Below are 6,877 nucleotides of genomic sequence, written 5' to 3'. Positions count from 1 at the left end.
TGTTTGTGTGTTGAATTGGCTTTTCACGTTTCCTTCTGCAAAACACCTGATTGCATCTTTCTCTATGTCTCTCTTCAGTCACGTGTGTTGCTACTTAGGCCGATTTCAAATGTAGTCCATTTTACCCATGAACGTAGGGCGCCTCGGTGGCTCAGTCGTTAAGCGTCTGCCTTCGGCTCGGGTCATGATCCCAGGGTCCTGGGATCGGGCCCCGCATCGGGCTCCCTGCTCGGCGGGAGGCCTGCTTCTCCCTCTCCTACTCCCCCTGCTTGTGTTCCCTCTCTCGCTGTGTCTCTCTCTGTCAAATAAATAAATAAAATTAAAAAAAAATACCCATGAACGTGTTAACACATCCCACAGAGGCCACAAACCATACGTGTGTGGCTACGATTTGAGTGTGACCACTATGCGCCATGACAGACAACACCAGGCCTCACCAGAAGGCCCCAGAAGGCCCCCTAGCACCCGGTCTCAGCCAAGGACCCCCCCACGGGTGACTTCACTGTTTCTGATTTCCGTTAGCAATGGATGGATCCAGAGGATACAACACTAAGTGAAATAAGTCGGTCAGAGAAGGCCAAACTCCGTTTGATCTCGTGGGTGGAGTTTAAGAAACAGAACAAACAGGCAAAGGGAAAAGAGGGAGAGAGACGTAAACCAAGAAACAGACTGTTAACCATAGAGAACACCCTGCTGGTGACCAGAGGGATGGGGAAGCTGGTGATGGGGATTCAGGAGCGCACCTGCCGTGATGAGCGCAGGATGAGGTACGCAAGTGTTTGATCACTATATCGTACACCTGAAACCAACATAACACTGTATGTTAACTGGAATTTAAACTAAAACTTAGGGGCGCCTGGGTGGCTCAGTCGTTAACGCGTCTGCCTTCGGCTCGGGTCATGGTTCCGGGGTCCTGGGATCGAGCCCCGCGTCGGGCTCCCCGCTCTGCGGGAAGCCTGCTTCTCCCTCTGCCTGCCTCTGTCTCTCTCTCTCTCTGATAAATAAATGAAAATCTTTTTTAAAAAATCTATTAAACTAAAACTTAAACAAAACCAACTGATGGAAACTTGTGTTGTTTCCAGTTTGGGGCTAAAATGATGAATAGGACCATGAACCTCCCTGCATGAGTCTTTTTGTGCAGTTCCCCTGAGGACATGGGGAGAGGAACTGCCTGGTCCAGGTCCGAGGGTGGGCATGTGGGGCGGGGGGCGGGGTAACAGCGTCACACGTCTCCAGACCGGTTTTCCCTCCCACAGCCCCATCCATCCCCGGTACCTTCGAGAGAGAGCGTTCCCTCGACGCTTTGCGGTGGGGAGTGGCTTGCGGGCAGAGCAGGTGTCGCTGCGATTGATGGCATTTCCATGATTACTGATGAGGGTGAGCATTGTTCACATGTTAATTGACCATTCCTGTTTTCTTCTGTTAACTACCTGCTCTTGTCCGTTTCCACTTTTCTACTTGGCTGCATGGGGTTCGGAAATCTGTAGGAGCTCCTTACCTATTCTGGGCCCCCGGCCCCACCGAATTAAATGCGCTGCAAAGCCTGTTTCCCCATCTCTCCCCTGCCTGTGCGGACTCCGCGCTGTCTCTCCCAGTCTCCCACGCAGAGACCTTCCCTCCCAAAGCTGCTCCGGCCACCAGCCCTCGGCAGACACTCCCCGGGCAGTGCTGGCCTCACCTGCCTCAGGATCGGTACTTTCTTATTGTTTTTCGTCTCTGTATATTTCCACTTTTTCTTGCCACCTCGGTTATAATTTTAGGTTTTTTTCCCCCATATTTAGCCAGCATCCAGAGGATCCTCAGACGCTGACTGGCTGCCCTGGACAGAACACCTCTCCCGGGGGCTGCTCAGGGACAAGTCACCTTCTTAAGTGGCTAGAATATCTGCATGTGTAGGGCGCCTGGGTGGCTCAGTCGGTCAAGCGACTGCCTTCGGCTCAGGTCATGATCCTGGAGTCCTGGGATCGAGTCCCGCATCGGGCTCCCTGCTCAGCGGGGAGTCTGCTTCTCCCTCTGACCCTCTTCCCTCTCATGCTTTCTATCTCTCATTCTCTCTCTCTCAAATAAATAAATAAAATCTTTAAAAAAAATTTTTTTTAGAATATCCGCATGTGAAAGAATGAAGGTGGCTCATCCTCACACCATCCGGCAAAAGTAACTCACGATGACCCACTGGCCCAAACATAAGAGCCAAGACTATAGAACTCTTAGGAGAAAATAAGAGAGTCAAGTCTTTGTGACTTTGGATCCAGAACTACGAGTGATAAAAGAAAAAAATGAGGGCGCCTGGGTGGTTCAGTCATTAAGCGCCTGCCTTCGGCTCAGGTCATGATCCCAGGGTCCTGGGATCGAGCCCCGCATCGGGCTCCCTGCTCCGCGGGAGGCCTGCTTCTCCCTCTCCCACTCCCCCTGCTTGTGTTCCTGCTCTCACTATGTCTCTCTCTGTCAAATAAATAAATAAAATATTTTTTAAAAAATGAATGGAATCTCATCAACATGAATTTTTGTGTGACACACAATAGCCCATCCAGAAAGGAAACAGACAACCCAGGAACAGGAGACATGGTTCCAAGTCCTACATCTGATAAAGGACTTAGATTGAGAACATATAAGGAACTCATAATTCAATAATAAAAAGACAACTCAGGGGCGCCTGGGTGGTTCAGTCAGTTGAGCGTCTGCCTTCGGTTCAAGTGATGATCCCAGGGTCCTGGGATAGAGCCCCGCATGGGGCTCCCTGCTCAGCAGGAAGCCTGCTTCTCCCTCTCCCTCTGCTGCCACTTCCCCTGCTTGTGCTCGCTCGCTCTCTCTCAAATAAGTAAATAAAATCTTTTTTTTTAAAAAGACACAACTCAATTTCTAAATAGGCAAAGGATCTGAACAGATATTTCTCAGAGTAAGATCTAGGAATGGCCATAAGCGCAGGAGACAACGCTCCACACCAGCAGCTGACACCAGCCACGCCGCGGCTGAACCTTGAACACGTGCTGAGTGAAAGAAGCCAGACACACCAGGCACAAACTGTAGGATTCCATTTAAAGGAAGTGTCCAGAGAGAGAAAGTACATTAGTGGCTGCTGGTGAGGCTGGACATGGGGGGATGGGGCGTGAGTGCTGATGGGTGCAGGGTTTCTTTTTGGGGTGACAAAATGTTCTAAAATTTGGGGAGATGGTTGCGTGACAGGATGAACTCTATGACGTGTGAATTCTATCTCAATCAAGTTGCTTCCTAAGTGGCTAGAAGGTTTCTTTTTGCGCATCTCCCTCCACTGCACGTGAGGACAGAAGTTCCGTCTTCTGGTGGCCTTGTGGAGAGCATGACATTGTCACTGCAGATGAGGTCCTCGTGCCTGCACCCCTCCAGGTGCAAGCTCCCCAGGAAGCCGGGGCAGCAGGTGCAAGGTCCTGGTACGTCCTGCCTGGGCCTGTGAACAGGTCTGCATTTGGGGTGCTTCCTCTGTACCTGGAGATCAGTGGAGCGTTCTGCCATTTCTCAGAATAAAGTGACAGGTGCCCCCCTGGCTATTTATATGGAAATTACACGTCACATCCTCATTCTGGCTTCTGGGCCCAGTATCAGCTGGAAAAGATTTGCAAAGGCAATACAAAAAACTCTACCGCTTGGGGCATCACCAAAACCCAGTTCACAGTTAAGTAGAAGTGTCTGATGGCCGTGAACCTGAGCTCAGCCCTCTTACCCAGCGGAAGGAACGGCCAGCCCCACAGGTCAGAGCTTGTCTGGCAGACCCAGACCACTGGTGAAAAAAACAAGAACGGTTTTGCTAAAGAAAGTCACCACATGCGACAACACGGACGGACATGACACTAAGAGAAATAGCCAGTTTCGAGAACACAGATAACTGCATAATCTCCCTCATGAGAGAGCTCCCTGGACTAGTCAAACTCGCAGACACAGAATGGCGGGTGCGGGGCTGGGGAAGGGGCGTGAGGACTTGCTGTTCACCGGGTGTAAAGTTTCACTTATGCAATAAGAAAGTTCTGGAAGGGGGTGCCTGGGTGGCTCAGTCGTTAAGCGTCTGCCTTCGGCTCAGGTCATGATCCCGGGGTCCTGGGATCGAGCCCCGCATCGGGCTCCCCACTCATCAGGGGAGTCTGCTTCTCTCTCCACAGCCCCCCCAACCCGCTCATGCTCTCTCTCTTTCTCAAATAAATAAAATCTTAAAAAAAAAAAAAAAGCTTCTGGAGATCTGCTGTATGACAGCATGCCTATACTCACCTATACTGTATTGTACACTGAAAAATTTGTTAAGAGGGTAGATCTCACGCTTAATGCTCTTGCTACAATTTTTTTAAAAACACATTGGTGTTCACACCCACCTATCTATCCATCTGCCCACCCACCAACCTACCCGTCCATTCATCCACCCCAAACTTCTGCCTCTACGTATCTCTAGTGAATGGCAATTATGGGTTTTATCCTGGCAAGAATGGGAGTTCCATGTCCTATGTGATATGCTTCTGTTGTGTTGTTCGGGTATTTTATAAGTAACATTGCAATAATAAAAATATTTATAATTATCTATTTTTAAAAATGGAAGCATGTTCCATGATCAACTAATATGTCACTGCTCCCGTTCCTCTGAATCCTCATATGTGCCTCAGCTCAGCTTCTGAAGCCCCTTCTCGTCCCTTGGAGGACTGCCCTGAGTGCTGGCTTCATTTAAAGTCTCTCCTGCCCGCTCCCCCGGCTCCTGGGCGTCCGTCTACTCTAGTCCTGACCCCACCACTGTGCACGAGAAACTGGTCTGACGCCCGAGGCCAAAGATGGGGAGCATGCTGGGAGGACAGGGGACCTGAGGGCAGAGATGGGAGTCAGGAACCACCGGAAATAAGATGGTGCCTCTTTGTCTCTCGTCTCTCTTTCTTCATCTTTGTGAAGCAGAAGCTTCGCAATGGCAGAGTCCATCCTTCCCCCTCGTCTGCTGTCTCCCCAGTGCCCGGCACACAGGAAGCCTGCGGGACTTGCTGAGTGCATGAGGTGGTCACTGCCTGCTTCACGCTCTGTTGCCCTGCTGGGCTTCACAGCGCCAGGGGGACCCCAAATATGCTCTCCTTCCTGCAAGCAGCAAGAAGAGAGTCATCAGCTGCCCTTGGTTGTCCTCCCAAATTCCCGGGACAGAGAAGCTGGTCGGCCCGCTCAGAGTGACCAGCAGGTGTTAACTCCGGTCCCACAGTAGAAGCCCCTGTGGAGGCCGTGGGTGGGGCCGGCAGACACCCCAAGGGGCCTTGGCACCCCCGGATCTCCACTGCCAGGGGAGTAGGGAAGGGAGGGGACAGGCAGGAAGGCAGACCTGAGCCGCGCTGGGAGCCGAGCAGAAGCGAGAGTCTGCGGTGACAACGTTCCGATAAAAGAGACTGGAAATGACCCCAGCAGCTACTCTAAGGAAGACAAGGTCCAAAGCGACTTGTTCCCTCGCAAGTGACCGCTAATCAGACTCGGTGGATAACTTCAAGCACAGCGGCGGATCGAGAAGTTAGCTAGACGCTTGCCCTCCAGCCTCGGGCCAGGGCCTCTCTGGGCCGGGAAGCCCCCGACGCAGCGTCTCGGGGGCTGGAACTGGATGCTCGCGCTCCCCAGGCCGGCCGCGCCATCAGGCGGGGACCTGGAGCGAGGCTGCAATTAGAGGGGCCTGGCCGGCGGGCAGGCCCCGGCGAAGAGCCGGGAAGCTTTGCTCCGCTGAGCGACGCGAGGGGCGGGGGCGCGGCGGGGAGGAGACGAGGCCGTTCGCTCGTTTCCGGGGGAGCGATCTACACGAGCCCCAGCGTGTTGGGCCGACCCCGCGCTGCGCCCCAGCCCGCCGCACACCCGGGGGGGCGCGCCGGGCAGCCGCGCGCGCGCCGGTGCATCTCAATGAGGCCCGCGCTGTCCCCGGCCCACAGGCGCCGACGAATCCGGGATGCTGGCGGGCGCGGGAGGCGGCAGGGACCCGCAGGGACCCGCAGGGACCAGCGCGGCGACGCTGGGCCCCCGTGGAGCACCCCCCCAGCCCCGCGGGGCCAGCCCGGCCGCGACAATGGGGACAGCAGGTGCCCACCCCGGGCCCACGCAGAGTTCGGGGACCCGCAGAGGCACTTGGGGGCTGACCCCCTGCTGCCACTTGCAGCCTTGGGCAAGTCATTTAACTTTTCCCAGCACTGACCTCTGGGGGAGTTGTGAATCAGGTGGGACAGAGCCAGTGCCTTCATCCCGCATGTACTCTGTGCCCTGCCCTATTTTTGGCCTTAATCTGCATTAACTAATCCCCAACACTTGCTCAGCATTGCCTACCAGGCAATGACTATTTTGCTCATTTTACAAGGATCCAGAGAGGTTAGGTAACTTGCCCAAGATCACACAGCAACGTGGGGACCCAGGCTGCTTGGTTCCACGGCCCATGCTTCGGGCGGACATCACCGGCCTCACAGAGCAGGCACAGAGCGTGCAGAACCTCTGAGCTAATGGTGTGGCCAGGCCCCAAGAGCAGGGCGTCCACAAGATGAGCGTTAATACGTGAATGAATGTTTTGTGTCTTTGGCTAAGGATTTACATCCAAATGGTGTTTCGTGGGAGAGTTCTGGTAAAGTGGGATCCGAAATGACATGCAGAGGAGTAGAGTGGGGGTAAGGGAAGCAATCCTAGCCAGGCCAGGGCTGGCCACCTTTTTGCTTTACTGTCTCCTCCAATCTGGGGGTGCTGGGTGTAAGCTAGCAGAGTCTCATCAAGCATGGAGCGTTTGCAACCTGAGGTCATGTGGTCTGTGTAACTGGGACAATGGGCGGGAGCCCACTGTCAGGGGGCTTTCAGGGTAGACACCCCCTTCCCTGTGCGGGCTGGGAAGAAGTGGGGTCTGGGAGGGGAAGGCCTCTGATGGGAGTTT

Source organism: Callorhinus ursinus, unplaced genomic scaffold, assembly GCF_003265705.2.
Source record: "Callorhinus ursinus isolate GAN/ISIS: 27379988/994484 unplaced genomic scaffold, GSC_fseal_2.0 scaffold24, whole genome shotgun sequence".
In the NCBI taxonomy this organism is placed as follows: Eukaryota; Metazoa; Chordata; class Mammalia; order Carnivora; family Otariidae; genus Callorhinus; species Callorhinus ursinus.
This window is presented reverse-complemented; position numbering follows the sequence as displayed.